The sequence below is a fragment of the Loxodonta africana genome, chromosome 26 (genome assembly GCF_030014295.1).
Source record: "Loxodonta africana isolate mLoxAfr1 chromosome 26, mLoxAfr1.hap2, whole genome shotgun sequence".
Classification (NCBI taxonomy): Eukaryota; Metazoa; Chordata; class Mammalia; order Proboscidea; family Elephantidae; genus Loxodonta; species Loxodonta africana.
This window is the reverse complement of record NC_087367.1, coordinates 38,793,349-38,818,901: the sequence shown is the minus strand read 5'-3', so window position 1 is coordinate 38,818,901 and position 25,553 is coordinate 38,793,349. Positions and strand designations below refer to the sequence as shown.

Sequence of the window (25,553 nt, the reverse complement as noted above, 5' to 3'; positions counted from 1 at the left end):
CTGTGTATTCTGTCTGGCAAGGTCCATGTGTATAGTCACTGTTTATGTTACTGAAAAAAGGTATTACCAATGAATACGTCATTGGTCTTTCAAAATTCTGTCATGATTTCCCACGTCTTTTCTATCACCAATGCCATACATTCTAACTACTGATCCTTCTTCTTTGTTTCTTTCGCATTCTAGTCATCAGTAGTTATCAATGTATCTTGATTGCATGTTTGATCAATTTCAGGCTGCAAAAGCTAGTAAAAATCTTCAATTCCTTCATCTTTGGCATTAGTGGTAGGTGCATAAATTTGAATAATAGTCATATTAACTGGTCTTCCTTGTAGGTGTATGGGTATTATCCTATCATGGACAGTGATGTATTTCAGGATAGATCTAGAAATGTTCTTTTTGACGGTGAATGTGACACTGTTCCTCTTCAATTTGTCATTCCCATCGTAGTAGACCATATGATTGTCCAATTCAAAATAGCCAATCCCAGTCCATTTCAGCTCATTAATGCCTAGGATATCTGTCTCCAAGGGTTCCACTTCATTTCTGACTACTTCTTTTTTTGTTTGTTTTTTAATGCAAAAGTTAAATTTGGAGCAGAGGGGCTGAACATCAGCTTTGAGGGTTCCTGGGGGACCCAGAGCCTCCATCAGATTATCAGAATAATTCCATGATACCTAAAAGTTAATAGCGATCAAGTCTAGATTTTTAAATGGACACTGGCATTTTAAAAGTATGGCATTTTACAGGAATGAGGTGTTTCACATTATTTTCCAGTTAACTGCAGTTGTCCAGAAATTTTTCTTTTTTAATTTGGGACTGTTCTGGATTTTTTTTTTTTTTAACTTCAGAAGAAGGTTTACAGAGCAAATTCGTTTTTCATTAAACAATTAATATACATGTTATTTTGTGACATTGGTTGCCAGCCCCACGACATGTCAACACTCTCCCCTTCTCAACCTTGAGTTCCCCATTACCAGCTTTCCTGTCCCCTCCTGCCTTCTCGTCCTTGCCCCTGGGCTGATGTGCCCATTTAGTCTTGTTTTATGGGCCTGTCTAGTCTTTGGCTGAAGGGTGAACCTCAGGAATGATTTCAGTACTGAGTTAAAAGGGTGTCTGGGGGCCATACTCTCAGGGTTTCTCCAGTCTCGTCAGACCAGTAAGTCTCGTCTTTTTTGTGAGTTAGAATTTTGTTCTACATTTTTCTCCAGCACTGTCCAGGACCCTTTATTGTGATCCCTGTCAGAGCAGTCGGTGGTAGTAGCTGGGCATCATCTAGTTGTGCTGGACACGGTCTAGTGGAGACTGTGGTATTTGTGGTCCATTAGTCTTCTGGGCTAATCTTTCCCTTGTGTCTTTGGTTTTCTTCATCCTCCCTTCCTCCAGATGCGGGTGGGACCAGCAGAGTATCTTAGAGGGCCACTCACAAGCTTTTAAGACCCCAGACACTACTCATCAAAGTAGGATGTAGAGCGTTTGCTTTATAAACTATGTTATGTCAGTTAAGCTAGATGTCCCCCGAGATCATGGTCCTCTGCCCTTAGCCCAATAATTTGGTCCCTCAGGGAGTTTGCATGTGTCTATGAAGCTTCCATGACTTTGCCTTGGTCAAGCCGTGCTGACTTCCCCAGTGTTGTGTACTGTCTTACCCTTCATCAAAGTTACTACTTACCTATTGTCTCGTTAGTGTTTTCCTGTCCCTACCCCTCCTCTCCCCTCCTCTCCCTAGTAACCGTCAAAGATTGTTTCTTTGTATGTGTAAACGTTTTTATGAGTTTTTATAATAGTGGTCTCATACAGTATTTGTCCTTTTGTGATTGACTTATTTCTCTCAGCATAATGCCTTCCAGGTTCATCCATGTTGTGAGATGTTTTGCAGATTCATCACTGTTCTTTACTGTTGCATAGTATTCCATTGTGTGTATGTAACATAGTTTATTTTTCCATTCCTCTGTTGATGGGCACTTAGGTTGTTTCCATCTTTTTGCTATTGTGAATAATGCTGCAGTGAACATGAGTGTGCATATGTCTATTTGTGTGATGGCTCTTATTTCTCAAGAATATACTCCTAGAAGTGGGATTGCTGAATCATCTGGTATTTCTATTTCTAGCTTTAAATGGCTGTACCATTTTACATTCCCACCAGCAGTGCATGAGAGTTCCAGTCTCCCCCCAGCCTCTCCAACATTCTTCATTTTCTGTTTATTTGATTCGCGTTAGTAATGTTGGGGTGAGATGTTATCTCATTGTAGTTTTGATTTGCATTTCTCTAATGGCTACTGATTACAAGCATTTCCTCATGTGTCTGTTAGCTACCTGAATCCCATCTTTAGTGAAGTGTCTGTTCATATATCCTTTGCCCATTTTTTAATTGGATTATTTGTCTTTTTGTTGTAGAGGTGTTGGATTTTTCCATAGATTTTAGGGATTAGACCTTTGTCTATTTATCATAGCCAAAAAGTTTTTTCCCAGTCTGTAGGTTCTCTTTTTACTCTTTTGATGAACATAAGTGTTTAATTTTTAGAAGATACCAGTTATCCAGCTTATCTTCTGGTGTTTGTGTATTGTTAGTTATGGTTTGTATCCTATTTATGCCATGGATTAGGGCCTCTAGCATTAGCCCTATTTTTTCTTCTGTGATGTTATGGTTTTATATTTAGGTCTTTGATCCATTTTGAATTAGTTTTTGTATACAGTGTGAGGTATGGGTCCTGTTTCATTTTTTTACAGGTGGATATCCAGCTTTGCCAGCACCATTTGTTAAAAAGACTGTCTTTTTCACATTTAATGGACTTTGGGCCTTTGTCAAAGATCAGGTGGCCGTAGATAGATAGATTTACACCTGGGTTCTTGATTCTGTTCCATTGGTCAATTTGTCTAATGTTCTGCTAAAACCAGGCTATTTTGACTATTGTGGCTGTATAGTAGGGTTCTGAGGTTAGGTATTATGAGTCCTCCTACTTTATTCTTTTTTTTCAATAGTGCTTTACTTATCTGAACCTCTTTCCATATAAAGTTAACGATTCGTTTTTCTATCTCATTAAAGAATGCTGTTGGTATTTGGGTTGAGATTGCATTGTATTTGTAGATTGCTTTGGGTAGAATTGACATTTTGACAATATTGAGTCTACCTAGTATGAGCATGGTATGTTTTTCCATTTTTGTAGGTCTAGTTTGGTTTCTTGCAGTAGCATTTTGTAGTTTTCTTTGTATAGGTCTTTTATGTCTATCTTAGGCTGATTCTCTAGAAAAGCAAAACCAGTAAAGCATATATATATACATATAGAGAGAGAAAGAGAGGGATTTATATCAAGGAAATGGCTCACGTGGTTTTTAGAGGCTGGGTAACATCCCAAGTCCATGGAGCAGGAAAGAGGATTATCCTGATTCATGTAGCTGGAGGGGCTGGCAAACCCAAGATCTGCAGGCCAGAGAGCAGGGCCATAGCAGGCTATGAAAATTGACGAATCTCAACATTGGCAGGCAAGCCGCTAGCTCAAGTCCCAAGAACTGGATGTCAGATGAACAGGAACCAACTGCAGGATGTAGAACAAGCCAAAAGCCTCAGAAAGGTGAGCAGGAAGTAGGCAGCAGAGGGCAGAGAGGGCAGCGAGCCACCACAGATCCCGCCCCCACCAGTACCACTCAGAAAATTTCATCATGGGGGTGTTCAGGTATCATATTTCAACAGGTAAGTGATCACAACATTATACAACAGCCAAAACACTGAAAATCATTACCCAGCCAAGCTGACACAAAATCTTAACAATCACAAGGTCCTTGGTTAAATTTATTCCTAAGTATTTTGTTTTTTTAGGGGCTATTATTATAAATGGTATTGCTTTCCTGATTTCTTTTTGTAGTTCTCTTTATTGGTGTATGGGAATCCAACTGATCTTTGTATGTTGATCTTGTATCCTGCTACTCTGCTGAATCTTTCTATTAGTTCCAGTAGTCTTCTTGTGGAGTCTTTTGTGTTCTCTATGTATAGTATCACATCATCCGTAAACAGGGATAGTTTTACTCCTTACCGTGTGTGTGTGTGTGTGTGTGTGCTTTAGGTGAAAGTTTACAGCTCAAGTTAATTTCTCATACAGAAATTTATACACAGATTGTTATGTGACATTAGTTGCAATCCCTATAATGTGACAGCACACTCCTCCTTTCCACCCGGGGTTTCCTGTGTCCATCCAATCAGCTCCTGTCCCTTCCTGCCTTGTCATCCTGCCTTTGGACAGGAGCCGCCCATTTGGTCTCGTGTATCTGCTTGAACTAAGAAGCACACACTTCATGATACTGTTTTATGTTTTATGGTCCAGTCTAATCTTTGTCTGAAGAGTGGGCTTTGGGAATGGTTTTAGTTCTGCGTTAACAGAGCATCCAGGGGTCATGGCTTCGGGGGTTCCTCCAGTCTCAGACCATTAAATCTGGTCTTTTTAAGTGAGTTTGAGTTCTGCTCCACACTTTTCTCCTGCTCCGTCCAGGGCTGTCTGTTGTGTTTCCTGTCAGGGTGGGCATTGATGGTAGCCAGGCACTGTCTAGTTCTTCTGGTCTCAGGCTGATGGAGTCTCTCGTTTATGTGGCCCTTCTGTCTCTTGGAAACCTTAGTGGTGTTGTTATGAGTCGGAGTCAACTCGATGGCAATAGGTTTGTTTTTTTGTTTTATTTTGTCTCTTGGCTAATATTTTCCTTGTGTCTTTGGTGTTCTTCATTCTCCTTTGTTCCAAGTGGGTTGGGACCAATTGATGGATCTTAGATGGTTGCTTGAAAGCTTTTAAGACCCCAGACACCACTCACCAAAGTGGGATGCAGATGTTTTCTTAATAAACTTTCTTATGCCAATTGATCTAGATGTCCCCTGAAACTATGGTCCCCAGATGCCAGCCTTGGCTACTCTGTCCTTCAAAAATGTTTTGTTGTGTTCAGAAAACTTCTTAGCTTTTGGTTTAGTCCAGTTGTGCTGACTTCCCCTGTATTGTGTATTGTCCTTCCCTTCAAAAAAAAAAAAAAAAAAAAAAATTTTTTTTTTCACCTAAGATAATTCTTATCTACTTTATATAGTTAGTAAATTCCCCATCTCCCTCCCTTCCCACCCTTGTAACCGTCAAAGAATGTTTTCTTTTGTGTTTAAACCTTTTCTTGAGTTCTTATAATAGTGGTGTTATACAATATTTGTAAAATTGACTAATTTCACTCAGCGTAATGCTCCCCAGATTCATCCATGTTGTGAGATTTTTCACAAGTTCATCATTGTTCTTTATTGTTCCACTTCCTTACCAATTTGGATGCCCTTTATTTGTTCTTCTTGCGTTATTTTTCTAGTTAGGACTTCTAGTGCAATGTTAAATAGGAGTGGTGATAAAGGGCATCCTTTTCTTGTTCTCATTCTCAGGGGAAATGTTTTCAGCCTGTCTCCATGAAGAATGATGTTGGCTATAGGTTTTGTATACCCTTTGGTTTTTTGGTTTTGTATAGATGCCCTTTATTATATTGAGGAATTTCCCTTTTATACCTATTTTATTGAGAGTTTTTATCAGGTATCAGTTTTGGACTTTATCAAATGCCTTTTCTGCATCAATTGAGATGATCATGTGTGATTCTTTTTTTTTTATTTATGTTGTGGATTATGTTGATTAATTTTGTAATGATGAACCACCCTCGCATTCCTGGTATGAATCCCACTTGGTCATGGTTTTTTTTTTTTTTTTTTTTTAATATATAATGCTAAATTCTATTGGCTAGAATTTTATTGAGAATTTTTGCATCTATATTTATTAGACATACTGGTCTATAATTTTCTTTTTTTGTGTGTGGTATATTTGCCTGGTTTTGGCATCAGGGTTATGTTGGCTTCGTAGAATGAATTTGGAAGTGTCCCTTCCTTTTCTGTGTTCTGAAGTGGTCGGAGTAGTACTGGTGCAAGCTCTTCTGTGAATGTTTGGTAGAATTCTTCAGTAAAGCCATCCGGCCCAGAGCGTTTTTGTTGTTGGGAGTTTTTTGATTACCTTCTCAATCTCTTCTCTTGTTATGGGCCTGTTCAGATTTTCAGTCTCAGTTATGTTAGTTTTGGTAGGTAGCATGTTTCTAGAAATTTGTCCATTTACTCTGGTTTTCAAATTTGTTGGAGTACAGTTTTTCATAGTGCTTTGTTATAACCCTTTTTTTTTCAGTTGGGTCTGTTGTAATGTCCCCTGTTTCATTACACGTCAGTACTGCTAAGGGGCATAGTGCACAGAGCAGATAGGCAGGAGGGAAGGGAAAGGATGTGATGTGTGGAGCTAGGTGGATAGTGAAGGAACAGAAAGATAAGAGAGAAACAAAAGCAAAAAATAAAAAAAGAGAAAAAATGAAGGAAAAAAGAAAAAATTAAATGGTGGAGGGGTAGGATTTGGTGGGTGTGGGTGGGACAGACTTGGCAAGGCTGTGTGCTGGTGGCTCTCTAGTCAAGTGGTGTGGCTCGGCTGTTGAGAAGGGGCATGGGTGGCACAAGGGGCTAGGTGGACAGGAGAAAGGGAAGGAAAGAGGGGAAAGAGAAGAAAACAACCAACAAACAAAAAATATGTTGATGGGGGAGATGGCTGGGGCAGGGTGGAATTGGAGGCAGCGAGCTGATGTCTCTCTTGCTGGGCAGCACAACATGGCCAGCCAGGAAGGGGTGGATGCAGTGCAGGACCTAGGTAGGAGGGAGAAGGGAGAAGGGGATAGATAAATAAAAATAAAAAATATGGCACTGAGGGAGCTAGCCTGTTGGGGTGGTGCAGACCCGGGGAAGTCACATGCCAACCAAGCAGTACAGCACAGCCTGCAAAGAGAGTGGGGTGGCACAGGGGACTAGGTGGGTGGGAGAAAGGGAGGGAAGGAAAGGGACAGAGAGAAGAAACAAAACAACAATAACAAAAGGAAAAAAACAAAAAATAGATAAAATGGTGCTGAGGGAGCTTGTTGGTGATGGTGGCGCAGACCCAAGGAGGCAGTGACTCTTCAGCCAAGCAGTGTAACATGGTCCATCAAGAAGGGAGGGGGCAATGCACAGGGCTGGGTAGGCAAGAGAAAGGAAAGGAGAGAGAGAGAAGAAACAGGAAAAAAAAAGAACAAAGCAAACCAAAAAAAAAAAATCACAGCCCGTCAAGAAGGGGAGGGGACGGCACATAGAGTTAGCTGAGTGGGAGAAAGGAAAGGAAGGAAGGGAGAAAGAGAGAGAAGCAACAAAAAAAGATAACAAAAACCAAACAAGCAAAAAAAAAAAAAAAAAAACCTAAACAAAAAATGGTGGTGAAGAGGCTGGCCAGTGGGGGCAGTGCACACCCAGGTGGCAGTGAGCTGGCGTCTCTCCGGCCAAGTAACCGTGGCCTGCTGGAAAGCAGAGGAGGCCACATGCAGGGAAGAAGGGTAGGGGTGAGAAAACCTATATTCCTAGTTATTGGCTGTTCTGTCTCCTGTTGGAAGCTCTGTGAAGTTGCCTTCCTGTTCTCGCTGCCTTCCCTGTCTGCGTTCCTTGGCGACTGTAGTCCAAGATGGCGAATCCAGCCACATTAGCTGGCAGGGTATCTCCACTCTGTAGCTCTCCTTATTCTCTGTTTTCTGCCAGTTTCTTATTCCTTTTGGTGCAGTCAAGTTATATTGATAATTACTGGTGATTGGAATGCAAAAGTTGGAAATGAAGAAACATCAGTAGCTGGAGAATATGGCCTTTGTGATAGAAATGGTGCTGGAGATCCATGAGAGAATTTTGCAAAACCAATGACTTCTTCATTGTAAACACATTTTTCTACCAACATAAACAGCAACTATACATGTGGACCTCGCCAGATAGAATACACAGGAATCAAATTGACTACATCTGTGAAAAGAGACAATGGAAAAACTCAATATCATCAGTCAGAACAAGGCCAGGGGCCGACTGTGGAACAAACTATCAACTGCTCATATGCAAATTCAAGTTGAAGATGAAGAAAATTAAAACAAGTCCACAGGAGCCAAAGTACAACCTTGAGTCTATCCCCCCTGAATTTATAGACGATCTCAAAAATAGATTTGATGCGTTGAACACTAATGACCGAAGGCTGGATGAATTGTGGAATGACATCAAGGACATCATACATGAAGAAAGCAAGAGGTCGTTAAAAAGACAGGAAAGAAAGAAAAGACCAAAATGGATGTCAGAAGAGACTCTGAAACTTGCTTATAAATGCAGAGTAGCTAAAGCAAACGGAAGGAACGATGAAGTGAAAGAGCTGAACAGAAGATTTCAAAGAGGGGCTCGAGAAGATAAAGTATTACAGGATATGTGCAAAGACCTAGAGTTAGAAAACCAAAAGGGAAGAACACACTCGGTATTTCTCAAGCTGAAAGTACTGAAGAAAAAATTCAAGCCTCGAGTTCCAATAGTGAAGGATTCTATGGGGAAAATATTAAACAAAGCAGGAAGCATCAGAAGAAGATGGAAGGAATACACAGAGTCACTGTACCAAAAAGAATTGGTCGATGTTCAACCATTTCAGGAGGTAGTATATGATCAGGAACCAATGATACTGAAGGAAGAACTCCAAGCTGCACTGAAGGCGTTGGCAAAAAATAAGGCTGCAGGAATTGACAGATTACCGATTGAGATGTTTCCCAACAAATGGATGCAGCACTAAAAGTGCTCACTCATCTATGCCAAGAAATTTGGAAGACAGCTACCTGGCCAACAAAGAGGAAGAGATCCATATTTATGCCTCTTCCCAAGAAAGGTGATCCAACTGAATGCAGAAATTGTTGAACAATATCATTAATATCACATGCAAGTAAAAGTTTCCTGATGATCATTCAAAAGCGGCTGCAGCAGTATACCAACAGGGAACTTCCAGAAATTCAAGATGAATTCAAAAGAGGACATGGAACAAGGGATATCATTGCTGATGTCAAATGGATCCTGGCTGAAACAGAGAATACCAGGAAGATTTTTACTGGTGTTTTATTGACTATGCAAAGGCATTCGACTGTGTGGATCATAACAAATTATGGATAACATTGTGAAGAATGGGAATTCCAGAACACTTAATTGTGTTCATGAGGAATGTGTACATAGATCAAGAGGCAGTCGTTCAAACAGAACAAGGGGATAGTGTGTGGTTTAAAGTCCAGGAAAGGCATGCGTCAGAGTTGTAAGCTCTCACAATACCTATTCAATCTGTATGCTGAGCAAATAATTGGAGAGGTTGGACTGTATGAAGAACAGGACATCAGGATTGGAGGAATATTCATTGACAAACTGCATTATGCAGATGAAACAACCTTGCTTACTGAAAGTGAAGAGGACTTGAGGCACTGATGAAGATCAAAGACCACAGCCTTCAGTATGGTTTATACTTCAACAGAAAGAAAAATCCTCACAACTGGACCAATAAGCGTCATCATGATAAATGGAGAAAGAATTGAAGTTGTCAGGGATTTTGTTTTATTTGAATCCACAGTCAACAACCACGGAAGCAGCAGTCAAGAAATCAAAGACACATTGCATTGGACAAATCAGTTACAAAAGATCTCTTTCAATTGTTAAAAAGCAAAGATGTCATTTTGAAGACTGAAGTGTGGCATGACCCAAGCCATGGTGTTTTCAGTCACCTCATATGCATGTGAAAACTGGGCGATGAATAAGGAAGACTGAAAAAGAATTGACACCTTTGAGTTGTGGTGTTGGTGAAGAATGTTGAATATACCATGGACTGCCAGAAGAATAAACAAGTGTGTCTTGGAAGAAGTACAACCAGAACGCGCCTTAGAAGCAAGGATGGCAAGAATACGAGTCACATACTTTGGATGTGTTATCAAGAGGAATCAGTCCCTGGAGAACGACATCATGCTTGGTAAAGTAGAGGGTCAGTGAAAAAGAGGAAGACCCTCAAACGAGATGGATTGACACAGTGGATCCAGCGGTGGGCTCAGGCATAACAATGATTGTGAGAATGGTGCAGGACCAGGCAATATTTCTTTCTGTTGTACATGAAGTGCCTAGGAGTCAGAACCGACTCAACTGCACCTAACAACAACAAGAACAGGATACAAATCTTACCAGATATGTGACTTGCAAATATTTTCTCTGGCTTGTTTTTTAATTTTCTTAACAGTGTCTTTTAGCGTAGACATTTTAAATTATATGAAATTCAATTTATCAATGTTTTCTTTTATGGATCCTGCTTTTGGTGTGCTAGTAGAGAAATCTTTGCCTACCTAAGGTCACAAAGGTTTTCTCCTGTGTATTATTCTAGTATAATGGTTTTAGGTTTTACATTCAGGTTTTTCATCCATCCTGATTTATATTTTTGTATATGGCTGAGGTATGGAATAAAGTTCTTCATCGTCTTTTTTTAAAAAAATATTTTTACATCTAGATATTCAGTTGTTCCAGCACTATTTGCTGAAAAGACTGTCCTTTTCCCCACTGAATTGCCTTTGCACCTTTGGTGAAAATCGGTTGTCCATATGGGCATGAGTCTATTTCTAGGTACGCTGTTCTGTTCTGTTGATCTTTTTGTCTCTTGACACCAATACCACACTGTCTTGATAACTGCAGCTTTATAGTAAGTTTTGAAATCATGTAATGTTAAATTTCCAACTTTGTTCTTTTTCTAAGTTGTTTCGGCTAGTCTAGGTCATTTCCATTTCCATATGAATTTTAGAGCCAGCTTGCCAATTTCTACAAAAAAACCCGCTGGAATTTTGATTGGGATTGTATTGAATCTATAGATCGATTTAGAGGGAATTAACATTGTAACAATGTTGAACCTCCCAGCCGATGAACATGGTATCTCTCTGTTTGTTTAGGTCTTTAATTTCTCTCAGCCATTGTTTTGTAGTTTTGAATGCATAGATCTTTAAAGGATATTTTATCATTTATTCATAAAATCTGTTTTTATACTATTGTAAATGATATTTTTATTTCAATTTTTGATTGATCGTTGCTAAAAAAAAAACAAACCCATTGCCGTTGATTCCAACTCATAACAACCCTGTAGGACAGAGTAGAACTGCCCCATAGGATTTTCAGGGAGCGACTAGTGGATTTGAATTGACAACCTTTTGATTAGCAGCCGACCTCTTAACCACTGCACCACCTGTTTGTTGCTAGTATATAGAAATACATGGATTTTTGTATATTGGTCTGCTAACCTGTCGCTTTGCTAAATTCACTTATTAGTTTTTGGTGGAATGGATCGCTTTTGTGTGGCCTTTCTTGCCATCGTCTTGTAACTCCCATCCAAGTGACTGGGTGGGACTGTACAGATAATTGTGGTCCACCATGTGGATTGGTCAGTTTTGTCTTAAAAAGAAAACCAGTTCTAGAGCGAGAGAGGATCCCACCACCACCAAGCAAGGAGAGACCAGCAGGAGACAGCACAGTGGGCTTCTGGCCCACAGAGCATGAAAGCTGAGCGCCTTTGGACCGAGGCTTACTGGCAGAGTGGGTTGCCTCGGGCTACATATTGACAGAGCTAAAAGAGCTTTGTAACACTTGCCTGAGCAGGGCAGAGGGAGAGGCCTGCCTGTGAGCACAGCTGGGAAGAGGCTATCCTGATAGAATAACTGTATTCTGAGTGTTCCTCAACCTGAATTGAGCCTGTTACTTCCCTAATAAACCACATAATCGTAAGTATTGTCTGTGAGTTCTGTGTGGCCATTGCAATGAATTACTGAGCACAGCACGAAAGTAAAGAGTGCCGTGGAAGGGACGGTTAGTGTCAGAATTGATAAAGATGGTGGAGAAAGGAGGCATGTCTGACCTCTGCCTCATAGGAATCAGCCTGGGGCTGTTGATCTTGATATTCCTCCCCCCTTCTGAAGTTAAAAAACAAAAAAAAGTCAAATTCCACCCCCATGCCATTTTTACATAGTTCTAATAGCTTTTTTGTAGATTCCATCAGATTTTCTACATAAACAATCATGTCATCTTCCTTTTCAATCCGGATGGCTTTCTCTCTCTCTCTCTCTCTCTTTTTTTTATTTCACTGACTGAAATCTCCAGTACAGTGCTGAATAGAAGTAGTTAGAGTAGATATCCTTGTCTTGTTCCTGATCTTAGGGGGAAACCATTCAGTCTCAACCGTTGATTGCTGTGGAGTCTGTTCTGACTCGTGATGACACCATGTGTGCAGAGTAGACCTGCTCCACAGGGTTTTCAAGGCTGTGACCTTTTGGAAGCAGATCATCAGGCCTTACTTTCAAGGTACCTCTGGGTGGATTCGAATTGCCAACCTTTTGGCTAGTAGTTGAGTACCTGTTTGTGTCACTCTTTACCATAGGTTATTTGTAGATTCCCTTTATCAGGCTGAGGAAGGTCTCTGCTATTCCCTGGGCATCCAGAGCCCTGAAGTCTTGCTTCCTTGGCGGTCACACCACCTTGGGGTAAGTGCTGAGCCTGAGGATGCTGTGGGTTGTCCTGTATACCAGCAAACTCCAAGTACTCCGAACTGTGGGGTTTCCTTTCACCCAACCTCAGAAAGAGCAGAAATATGACAGAATGATGATGGTGGTGGTGGTGGTGGTGTTGGTAGTGATATGATGATGATGACAGTTATGATGACAATAATATTAATTGGGCAGTTACTGTGTGGCAGGTCCTATGCTAAGCACTTTGCATATGCTCATATTTAATCTTTACAAATACTATTGTGGTAGCTACTGTTGTTATCCCCATTTTGTAGATAAGGAAAAGAAAGCACAGAGCAGTCCACAGAGCTGGCAACGCTTTTAACTCTCCTTTGTCCCTTATACTCTCTCAGTCTGCTTGGATAGAAAAATTCTCTCCCACATGGCACAGCTTATCCCTGTGCCTCTGGGAAAGGGTGTAGCCTGGGTTGTCAGGATTAGCAGGCACACACTCACCTGTCTTCCTTATTCTTACCCAAAGTCCCTCAAAAGGCCAGGTTCTCCAGTTGCAACTTGAATCTCAGACCTAAGCTTGCTCATGAAGTCTTCTCTGCAGTTTCCACAGTGAGGGTTTTCACAGGCTTCCCACTTACTTACAAACCTGCTTCTTGTTTTCTTTCAAGGGAACGCATTGCCCTTGTTCTCCCAGAACCCAAGACAAGAGATGGCTGGCTTCAAGGCCAGCAGCCCAGCTTCCCAGTGTTTGTGGGACCCCCAGGCTTTGGAGCCAGCCCGCTCTGAGGTCTTTTCCAGAAAGACCCAGGGCCCTCATCACACTTTGCATTGCCAAGGACCCAACTCTAGGAGCATCTCTTATACCATATGGCCTCCGTTCCTCTCTTGTGGGGTTTGTACTGGCTCTTCCATTCTCTGACTTTGGACCTCTCCTCACCCTGGCATTCAGCTGTGTGACTCCCCTTACTTCAGTTCTCTTGCTTCATGGATCAGGAACCCCAGAGCCTTGGGCCAAGTCCTGGAGATCTTGTGTGCTGCTTCTACCTGTTCAGTTAGGGCTGGAAGTTCCTGAGCTCTATGGTTTCAGTCCCCCTACTGTATATCTGAGGAAACTGAGCTGCAGATGGAGTACATCCTTGCCTAGGCTCAGACCCAGCTAGAGGTAGAGCCAGGCCTACGGTCTCTTGACACTTCCAGGCCCATCCCCATCCTGTCATGCTGCCTCCTACTTTAGCCCCAGCCTCGGGCTTCTAGGGTATGACATTGACCAAATCTTCTGCCCACTTATAATACAAGCAGGTGTTTTGGGGCCTTCCCAGCCATATGGCTCCCAACATCACCCTCTGCCCAGCAAGCCTCTGAAACCTTACATCTTTCTTTTATCAAAAGAGAATAGCAATGGGCCCTGAGTCCCCGGATACCCCTTCCCACCTAGGGGCTCTTGGGCCCAGCTCTGCAGCTTCCCTGTCCCCTTGTCTTCCCTATCAGGACTCAGTCTTTGCAAAGAGCAAAACCGCCCTGGCTCTTCCGCACTCTCAGAAACTGGGACATTTCCACCCTGGCCTCTGCCCAAACCTCAGACACAAATCTGCTGTCTTCTCAGATTGCCCTGGACCTGGCTTTTCCCCTGACACTTGAATCCACATTTCTTTTCCGGGTAGAAAGAGGGGAGGAGAAGGTTAGAAGAGCAGCAAGAGAAAAAGGAGCATTTTGTTGAAAGTTTTTCCTGATCTAGGGGCTTCACCTGCTAGGCTTCTATGCCCAGCAGCCTGTAGGCCAACTCCAGGTTGGGTACTTCCCCAAGGTCCCCAACTAAGAATGGGGTACAGGCAGCAGCTGGCCTGTCCTCCCACCTACTCCCTCCTTTTCCTGTGGCAGTGATGTGGAAGGAACTTCCCTCTTTCCCTTTGTGAAGGAACATGGCTGCTGGCCTGAGATGATGAAATCTACCCTGCAGGCTTTTGCTTGATCCTTCATGCTGGTGCCACCAGCCTTCTCTACTTGAATGCTTCCAGTAACATGGGGCTCACTGATCCCCAAGGTGCCTGTGGGAGTGCTCACTGGAAGAAAGCCCTTCCTGACATCGAGGTCAGGTCTGCCTCCTAAATCTTTTGTTGCTGCTGCTGCTTCTGCCACCATAGCAATGAGATCAGCTGCTTCTGAGCAGGCTTTTCTTGCTGCACAGACCCTGTGCTAAGGGCATTACAGGAATTCTGTTAAGCTGGAAATAGTGTCTCCACATTGTAGGAGAACACGCTGCTTCTCAGCCAGCATACACTAGTCCTGCTGTCCTAGTTGACAAAATAGTGAAATAATAGTATACTTCTGTACCATTGGAAAATTTCTGCTCGCTGTTCCCCCAAAGGCCCTTCCCCTAGGAAAGCCAAACTTCCTTCTCCAGTGCCTGTCCAGAGCCCTTCTGATTGGTCAGGCCCCTGCAGGTGAGGGAACTGAAATTCAGAGAGGTGAAGTAACTTGCCCAAAGTCACGCAGCTGATTCAAGCTCCCTTCCCTCTGACCCCAAAGCCAGGGATCCTATTCCTGCTCTGTGCTCACCTTACCCCATTAGCCAGACTGCCCGCTCAGCAAGGCTCAGACCTAGTGATGAAGGTGTGAGAACAGTCTACACTTACCCACCCACCCACCTTTCCATTCCCCATGAGGCACAGCACAACCTGGGGTCATTCCAAGCTTGTCAATAAACCCAAACCCCAAATGTTTTTCCTTTTACATTGCTGGCAATCAGGTCTTATATTCCTGCAGTTAATTTTGGGTTTTGCCCTAATTTCAGAGCTTCCTGTTGGTTGCTATTAGAAGTCATGTGACCAGTTTGGGCTCAGCGTGCTGGTCTGCCCTTGCGTTAAGTGATGTTACCTGCGGTGGACTGCTCTGGATGCCAGTGTAGCTGCCCTTAGCCTGTTCTCATGCCACAGGTCTGAGTGACTAAGGACTCCTCTTTCTCTTGGGCATAGACAGCCTCAGGTCCCAGGCCCTATGTCCTCATGGGTGGGTTTGTATCCCAAATGGGATTAAAATGAAAAAATACAAATTGTAAGCTCCTTGAGGAGAGAGGATGAGTCTTTTGCCCACGATTGTATCTCTGATGCTAGCCCAGTGTTGGATGAGTGAGGGGAAAAGGTACCTTGTGGGAGCCTGGCCCACCCAGTGGCACTGTGGAAGAAAGGCCTGGTGATCTACTTCTATAAAGATTACAGCCAAAAAGCCATATGGAGCAGTTCTACTCTGTAACACATGGGGTCACCATGAATCAGAATCGACTTGATGGCAACAGGTTTGGCTTTTTTTTGTTAGGGGCCTTGTTCATAGTAAACCTCAATAGATATCATTGCTATGATTGCTCTAAAATGATTTATATTTTTACTTACAAGGGTGGCTTGGTACTTTCAAGGATAGGCCCAGTCACATGTTCATATGAGGGGCCACTGACCTGTTTGCCTGGGTTTGGGGAAGTCCAGGAATGAGGCTTGAGCCCCTGACTTGGACCAGCCACCTCTGCCCTCCAGTGATACATGGATTGGACCCTGAGTTTATGTACCTAGGCGTGTTCATTCATTCATTTTACAAATAATTCTGAGTCCCTGCTATGTGCCTGGTTCTCTTTTGGGCTCTAAGGCTGCAGCAGTCAACAAAGCAATGTTTCAGCTCTCATGAAGGTTATGTTAAAATGGGGGAGACAAACCACAAAGATGTGTAATGTGCCAGGTGGTGATAAATACCGAGAAGAAGAAGGCAAGGTAAGAGAAATAGACAGTGAGGAAAGGGTTGCTATCTTATGTGAGCTGGTCAGGGAAGGCCTTCCTGACAAGGTGATCTTTGAGTAGAGACACAAAGGAGAAAACTGCTTCTATCTAGAAGGCAGAGAATCTCAGTCTAAAGAGAGTAGCAGGTGCAGAGACCCTGGGGCAGGTATGGCCAGTTTGGGGAGTAGCTAGAAGCAAAACAGAGCACATGAGAGGGAGGAGAGGTTAGAGAGGTAGCTGCGGGTGGGAGCCTGATCCCATAGGGCGTTATAGGGAAATAAGAAGCCATTGGAGGGTTTGAGCAGAGGGAGGGACATTATTTGACTAATGTTTTTAAAAGGCTCACTCTGGGGAACAGACCATAGAGGAGCCAGGGCAGAAACAGGGAAACCAGTTACGAGGCTCCTGATGGTGGACTAGCACAACGGGGGAGAAGGTGGTGAGAAGGAGTTAGATTCTGGGTATATTTTGAAGGAAGAAAGCAGGATTTATTGATGGATTATATGGGTGGGGGTGGGGAATAGAGAGGGAAGAGTCTGGACTACAACTGATAGAATAGAATTACATTCATTAAGATTAGGAAGGCTAGTGAAAAGCACATTTTGGGAGGCAATCAAGACTAAAATCTGGAAGCGGAGCCAAGATGGCGGAATGGACAGACGCTTCCAGCAAGCCCTCTTTACAACAAAGACCGGAAAAAACAAGTGAAACGAGTATATTTATGGCAAGCTAGGAGCCCTGAGCATCAAAGGCAAGCTTAGAAAATGAACAGAGGGACGAGGGAGGAAGAGACTGTTCAGAAGCGGAGAGGAGTTACTGGACCCGAATCGCAGGGAGCCCTCAGGCACCATTCCCGGAGTGGCAGCGGCGGGCTGGTACTAGCATTTGGCCGCAGTTTCCTCAGGGAGAAGCAGCCAGACACACAGCCTATTCACACCTCTGGAAACTGAGAAGAACGGCGCTGTCAGCAAATGCTAAGTACTTGCGTATGTTTTACTGCATGCCCCAACCCCCAAGCCGGCTTCAGCAGCTGAATTCCCTGAGCCTGAGATAGGCACTGTTGAGCACCTAGAGCCATCCTCCCGGCCTTGGAGAAGGAAAAAAATTGCAACTGGGGCAAAAGATAATTGGCCAGCTCCACTAACTGGGGGAGCTTAGGAGAGAAGCGGCTCCTGTCCAGGCTTAAATGGTCTGTGGAATTTGAGCACCTTTCCCCTCTGAATAGACCTGTGTAGGCCTATTTCAGGAGAATAGGCCCTTGTTGGCAGACCCCAACCATTTCTGCCGTGCGGCAGAGAGGTGGGTGTTTGATGTTGGACATTGCTTTGCCTATTAAACAGGGTCCTCACCTACCTCCACCAGGGACCTAAGGACTGGTAGCTCCACTCAGGTCACCCAGCCACCCACAACACGGGCCCAAGAATAACTGGTCCCTCCCAGTCCGTTAAAACCAAAAACATTGGGTGCCTATGGTCCGTCTGCAGAACCCACCCACCTGCACTCTCTAGGAAACAGGGATGTGCTTTCCTCAGAGACACTCGGGGGTCAGTTCTCAGCCCCCTGACTTGTTCAGAGCATGACCACCTGCTGCAATCAGATACCGGTATATACGCCAAAAACCCCTGCCCCTCTAAGACTGTAGGACAAAGCCTGTACCACACACTTGATATCAGGTACCTGGACACCTGAGCTGAATTCATACAAGAAAAGTGAAGGGACTCCTAGACTGATATACCTGGTAACAGCTCTAGCCATCTGGGGACAGGACGTCAGAGAACCAAAGGCGAAAATAATCAAGCTGGCTCACTCAAGCAACCCAATTGGACATATCAAAACAAAACAAAACAAGAAGCTACGACACAGTAAGCAAGCATAAACTAATACAATAACTTACAGATGGCTTGGAGACAAGTCAATATCAAGTCACATAAAGAAACAGACCATGATCACCTCAACAAGCTCTCAAAACAAAGAAACCAGGCATCTTCTAGATGAAAGTGCATTCCTGGAATTACCAGAGGCAGAATACAAAAGATTAATATACACAACCCTTCAAGACATCAGGAAGGAAATGAGGCAATATGGAGAACAAGCCAAGGAACACACAGATAAAGCAATTGAAGAAATTAGAAAGATTATTCAGGAACATAATGAAAATTTTAATAAGCTGGAAAAATCCATAGACAGGCGGCAGTCAGAAATTCAGATTAACAACAAAATTACAGAAGTGGACAATGCAATAGAAAGTCAGAGGAGCAGAACTGAGCAAGTAGAAGCCTGAATTTCTGAACTTGAAGATAAACCACTTGGCACTAATATATTTGAAGAAAAATCAGATAAAAGAATTAAAAAAAATGAAGAAACCTTAAGAATCATGTGGGAGCCTATCAAGAGAAATAACCTATGAGTGATTGGAGTACCAGAACAGGGAGGGATAACAGATAATACAGAGAGAATTGTTGAAGATTTGTTGGCAGAAAACTTCCCTAATATCACGAAAGATGAGAAGATATCTATCCAAGATGCTCATCGAACTCTGCATGAGGTAGATCTTAAAGTCACCAAGACATAATCAAACTTCCCAAAACCAAAGATAAAGAGAGAATTTTAAGAGCAGCTAGGGATAAATGAAAAGTCACCTACAAAGGAGAGCCAATAAGAATGAGCTCGGACTACTCCGCAGAAAACCATGCAGGCAAGAACGCAGTGGGATGACATATTTAAAAAACTGAAGGAAAAAAATTGCCAGCCAAGAATCATATATCCAGCAAAACTGTCTCTTAAATAGGAAGGTGAAAATAGGACATTTCCAGATAAACAGAAGTTTAGGGAATTCGTAAAAACCAAACCAAAACTACAAGAAATACTAAAGGGAGTTCTTTGGTTAGAAAATCATTGGGTTCTAGTATGAACCCAATACTAGAACACCGGGTAGAGCCATCAGAAGCCAACCCAGACAGGGAAATCAAAAAAAAGAAAAAAAGGAAGATTAAAAAAAACCCTCAAAACAGGATAACAGCGATGTTATATAACAGAAGACAACATTAAAACAATAAAGAGGGAGTAAGAAATGAAATCGTAGATCTTCCATATGGAGAGGAAGATATAGCAATACAAAGAAATAAATGTTAGGTTTCAATTTAGAAAATAGGGGTAAATAATAAGGTAAGCGCAAAGGAGACAAACTATCCTACTCATCAAAATAAAATACAAGAAAAAAAAAGAGACTCAGCAGAAACAAAATCAACGACAACAAATATGAGCAAAGGACAATATATAAAAAGAATCTACTCAGCACTTAAAATTAAGTGGGAAAAAGAAACCGTCAACAACACACAAAAAAAGACATCAAAATGATAGCACTAAATTCATACCTATCCATAATTACGCTGAATGTAAATGGACTAAATGCACCAATAAAGAGACAGAGAGTGGCAGAATGGATTAAAAAACACTATCCACCTATATGCTGCCTACAAGAGACACACCTTAGACTTAGAGTCACAAATAAACTAAATCTCTAAGGATGGGAAGAAATATATCAAGCAAACAACCAAAAAAAACCAGGAGTGGCAATATTAATTTCTGACAAAATAGACTTTAAAGATAAATCAATCAGAAAGGGTAAGGAAGGACACTTTATAATGCTTAAAAGGACAATATACCAAGAAGATATAACCATATTAAATATTTATGCACCCAATGACAGGGCTGCAGGATACATAAACTCTATCAGCATTGAAAAGTGAAATAGACAGCTCCACGATAATAGTAGGAGACTTCAGCACACCACTTTCGGTGAAGGACAGGACACCCAGAAAGAAGCTCAATAAAGACATGGAAGATCTAAATGCCACAGCCAACCAACTTGACCTCATAGACATATGCAGAACACTCTACCCAATAGCAACCAACTATACTTTCTTTTCTAGTGCACATGGAACATTCTCTAGAATAGACCACATATTAGGTCATAAAGCAAGCCTTAGCAGAATCCCAAAACATTGAAATATTACAGAGCATTTTCTCTGACCATAAGGCCATAAAAGTGGAAATCAATAACAGGAACAGCAGGGAAAAGAAATCAAACACCTGGAAACTGAAGAATATCCTGCTCAAAAAAGACTGGATTATAGAAGACATTAAGGATGGAATAAAGAAATGCAGAGAATCCAATGAGAATGAAAACACTTCCTATCAGAACCTTTGGGACACAGCAAAAGCAGTGCTCAGAGGCCAATTTATGTCAATAAATGCACACATCCAAAAAGAAGAAAGGATCAAAATCAAAGAATTTTCCCTACAACTTGAACAAATAGAGAGCAACAAAAGAAACCCACAGGCACCAGAAAAAAACAAATACTAAAAATTAGAGTGGAACTAAATCAAATAGAAAACAGAAAAACAATTGAAAGAATTAACAAGACCAAAAGCTGGTTTTTTGAAAAAATCAACAAAATTGATAAACCACTGGCCAAACTGACAAAAGAAAAACAGGAGAGGAAACAAATAACCCGGATAAAAAATGAGATGGGCGATATTATGACAGGCCCAAATGAAATTAAAAAGAATCATACCAGATTACTATAAAAAATTGTACTCTTAACAAATTTGAAAACCTAGAAGAAATGGATGAATTCCTAGAAACACACTACCTACCTAAACTAACACAGAGGTAGAACAAATAAATAGACCCATAACAAAAGAAGAGATTGAAAAGGTAATCAAAACACTCCCAATAAAAAAAAAAAAAAAACCCTGGCCTGGACGACTTCACTGCAGAGCTCAGCCGAACTTTCAGAGGAGAGTTAACACCACTACTACTAAAGGTATTTCAGAGCATAGGAAAGGATAGAATACTAACAAACTTATTCTATGAAGCCAGTGTATCCCTGATACCAAAACCAGGTAAAGACACCACAAGAAAAGAAAATTACAGCATGAACTTAGATGCAAAAATCCTCAACAAAATTCTAGCCAACAGAATTCAACAACATATCAAAAAAAAAAATTCACCATGACCTAGTGGGATTCATACCAGGTATGCAGGGATGGTTCAACATTAGAAAAACAATTAATGTAATCCATCACATAAATAAAACAAAAGACAAGAATCACATGATTTTGTCAATTGATACAGAAAAGGCATTTGACAAAGTTCAACACGCATTCTTGATAAAAACTCTCAGCAAAATAGGAATAGAAGGAAAATTCCTCAACATAGTAAAAGGCATCTATACAAAGCCAACAGCCAACATCACCCTAAATGGAAAGAGCCTGAAAGCATCCCCCTTGAGATCGGGAGCCAGACAAGGATGCCCTTTATCACCACTCTTATTCAACATTGTGCTGAAAGTCCTAGCCAGAGCAATTAGGCTAGATAAAGAAATAAAGGGCATCCAGATTGGCAAGGAAGAAATAAAAGTATCTCTATTTGCAGATGACATGATCTTATACAGAGAAAACCCTAAGGAATCCCCCAGAAAACTACTGAAACTAATAGAGAGTATCGGGATACAAGATAAACATACAAAAATCAGTTGGATTCCTCTACACCAACAAAAAGAAAATCGAAGAGGAAATCACCAAATCAATGCCATTTACAGGAGCCCCCAAGAAGACAAAATACTTAGGAATAAATCTTCCCAGAGATGTAAAAGACTTATACAAAGAAAACTACAATATACTTCTGCAAGAAACCGAAAGAAACTTACATAAGTGGAAAAACATACCTTGCTAATGGATGGGAAGACTTAACATTATAAACAAGTCTATTCTACCAAGAGGAATCTATACATTTAATGCAATTCCAATCCAAATTCCTATGACATTCCTTAATGAGATGGAGAAACAAATCACTGACTTCATATGGAAGGGAAAGAGGCCCCAGATAAGTAAAGCATTACTGAAAAAGAACAACAAAGTGGGAGGCCTTACTCTACCTGATTTTAGAACCTATTATACCGCCACAGTAGTCAAAACAGCCTGGTACTGGTACAACAACAGATACATAGACCAATGGAACAGAATTGAGAATCCAGACATAAATCCATCCACATATGAGCAACTGTTACTTGACAGATGCTCCAAAACAGCTAAATGGTGCTGCCATAACTGGATATCCATCTGCAAAAAAATGAAACAAGACCCATACCTCACTCCGTGCACAAAAATGAGATCAAAATGGATCAAAGACCTAAATATAAAATCTAAAACAATAAAGATCATGGAAGAAAAAATAGGGACAACGTTAGGAGCCCTAATACATGGCATAAATAGTATACAAAACATTATTAGGAATGCAGAAGAAAAGCTAGATAACTGGGAGCTCCTAAAAATCAGACACCTATGCTCATCCAAAGACTTCACCAAAAGAGTAAAAAGATTACCCACAGACTGGGAAAAAGTTTTTAGCTATGACGTTTCCGATCAGCGTCTGATCTCTAAAATCTACATGAGACTGCGAAAACTTAACTGCAAAAAGCCAAATAACCCAATTAAAAAATGGGCAACTTCACTAAAGAAGACATTCAGGTAGCTAAGAGATACATGGGGAAATGTTCACAATCATTAGGCATTAGAGAAATGCAAATCAAAACTACAATGGGATTTCATTTTACTCCAACAAGGCTGGCATTAATCCAAAAAACACAAAACAGTAAATGCTGGAGAGGCTGTGGAGAGATTGGAACACTTATACACTGCTGGCAGGAATGTAAAATGGTATATCCACTTTGGAAATCGATTTGGTGCTTCCTTAAAAAGCTAGAAATAGAACTACCATATGATCCGGCAATCCCATTCCTTGGAATATATCCTAGAGAAATAAGAGCCTTACACGAACAGACATATGCACACCCACGTTCACTGCAGCACTGTTTACAATAGCAAAAAAGATGGAAGCAACCAAGGCGCCCATCAACGGATGAATGGATAAAGTATGGTATATTCACACAATGGAATACTACGCATCGATAAAGAACAGTGAGGAATCTGTGAAGCATTTTATAATATGGAGGAATCTGGAAGGCATTATGCTGGTGAAATTAGTTACAAAAGGACAAATGTTGTATAAGACCACTATTATAAGAACTCTAGAAATAGTTTAAACAGAGAAGAAAATATTCTTTGATGGTTATGAGAGGGGGAGGGATGGAGGGTGAGAGAGGGGTATTCATTAATTAGATAGTAGATAAGAACTACTTTAGGTGATGGGAAAAATAACACACAATACAGGCAAGGTCAGCACAACTGGACTAAACCAAAAGCAATTTCCGGAATAAACTGAATCCTTTGAAGGCCAGTTTAGCAGGGGCAGGGTTTTGGGGACCATGGTTTCAGGGAACATCTAAGTCAACTGGCATAATATAATCTATTAAGAAAACATTCTGCATCCTACCTTGGAGAGAGGCGTCTGGGATTTTAAACACTAGCAAGCAGCCATCTAAAATGCATCAATTGGTCTCAACCCACCTGGATCAAAGGAGAATGAAGTACATCAAAGACAATACAAGCCCAAGAGACAGAAAGGGTCACATCAACTAGAGACTACATCAGCCTGAGACCAGAAGAGCTAGATGGTGCCTGGCTACAACCAATGACTGCCCTGACAGGGAACACTACAGAGAACCTGTGAGGGAGCAAGAGAGCAGTGGGATGCAGACCCCAAATTCTCATAAAAAGACCAGACTTAAGGTATGACTGAGACTAGAAGAACCCCGGGGGTCTTGGCCCCCAGATATTCTGTTGGCCCAGGGCAGGAACCATTCTCAAAGCCAACTGTTCAGACAGGGATTGGACAGGACAATGGGTTGGAGAGGGATGCTGGTGAGGCGTGAACTTCTTGGATCAGGTGGACACTTGAGACAATGTTGGCATCTCCTGCCTGGAGGGGAGATGTGAGGGTGGGGGAGTTCGAAGCTGGTGAAATGGACTCGGAAAGAGAGAGTGGAGGGAGGGAGTGGGCTGTATCATTAGGCGGAGAGCAGTTGGGAGTATGTAGCACGGTGTATATACATTTTTGTGTGAGAGACTGAGTTGATTTGTGAACTTTCACTTAAAGCACAATAAAAAAAAAAAAAGACTAAGGTCTCAGATACCTTTCACACATACAGATAGAAGTCATGCTGGCAGCTGCCAGTCTGAATCTGGAGTTAGGGGAGAGGCACAGGCTGGAGATGGAAATTTGGGAGTCAATAGGATGGAAGAGACGTATGAAACCATGAACTGGGAGATCACCAAGGACGTGGGTGTGGTTACAGAAAAGAAGCAGTCCCAGGAAGGAGAATGGGGACCTACCAATGTTTAGAGGTTGGGGAGATGAGGAGACAGAGCAGGAGTAGTCACAGAAGTAGAAGAAGAACCGAGAGAGTATGGTGTCTGAAGGCCAAGTGAAGAAGGTACTTCAAAAAGGAGGGAGCCATTAATTGCAACAAATGCTGGCAAGTGGCCCAGTGGGGTGAGGACCAAGAAGTGCCCACTGGATTTAGTGACATGGAGCTCATTGTGACTTGACAAGATCAATTTTGGTGGAGTGGTTGGAGTCATGAGTGAAAGTCTGATTACAGTGGCTTCAAGAAAGAGGAGCGGAGAGGAAGTGGAAGCAGTGAGAAGACACAAGTCAAGGAATATTACTACAAAGAGGAATAGAAAAATGGGCAGCAGGTAGAAGGAGATGTGAAGTCAAGGGTCAGTTTTGTTTTTAAATGGTAGAAACTATAGCATGTTTACATACTGAAGGAAATAAACCAACAGAGAGAGAAGTTGATGATGCAGGAAAAAGGGAAAAGCTATAGCAGTCATGTCCTTGAGTAGGTGGCAGGGGGTGGGGTCCAGTGCCAGCTGAAGGGATGGTCTTAGGCAGGAGCAGGGCCAGCCATTCACTGTAGCAAGAAGGTAGGCAGAGAGAACACGCCAGAGAAAGGGCAGTGGGTTGCGGTTTTTTCTTACATAATTTTTTTTCTAAATTTTATTTAGTTTGTTGTTGTTGAGAGTACACACAGCAAAACATACACCATTTCAACAGTTTCTACGTGTACAATTGAGTGACATTCATTAAATTCTTTCAGTTGTGCAGCCATTCTTACCCTCCTCCTCCGAGTTGTTCCTCATTAATATAAACTTACTGCCTGCTAAGTTTCCTATCTAAACTTTGGAGTTGCTGTTGTCGATTTGATCCCATATAGATAGTTCTTAAAAGAGCATATTACTCAAGGCAGACCTTTTTTACTAATTAAGCTCAACTATTGTTTGGTTTTAAGAAGACTTCAGGGGATATTTTTGTTTCAAGGATCGAAGATTATCTCAGGGCAATAGTTTCAGGGGTCCATCTGCCCTCCATGGCTCCAGAAAGTCTACAGTCCATGAGAATTTGAAATTCTTTTCTGCATTTTCCCCCATTTGGTAGGATCCTTTTATGAAATCTTTGATCAA

General features: G+C 41.8%; 1 protein-coding gene across 13 annotated transcripts in view; it reads left to right on the top strand.

Moving 5' to 3' along the window:
• MRAS (muscle RAS oncogene homolog) overlaps window positions 1–25,553 on the top strand; it is an 81,842-nt gene that overhangs the window by 40,573 nt on the left and 15,716 nt on the right. The window contains exon 2 of one of the 13 annotated variants that reach the window (XM_023538809.2): window positions 12,279–12,381. The exons of the other annotated variants lie outside the window; for them this stretch is intronic. The gene's annotated coding sequence lies outside the window, so the exon portion shown is untranslated. The remainder of the gene's footprint in view (window positions 1–12,278; window positions 12,382–25,553) is intronic. 13 annotated transcript variants of the gene reach the window in all.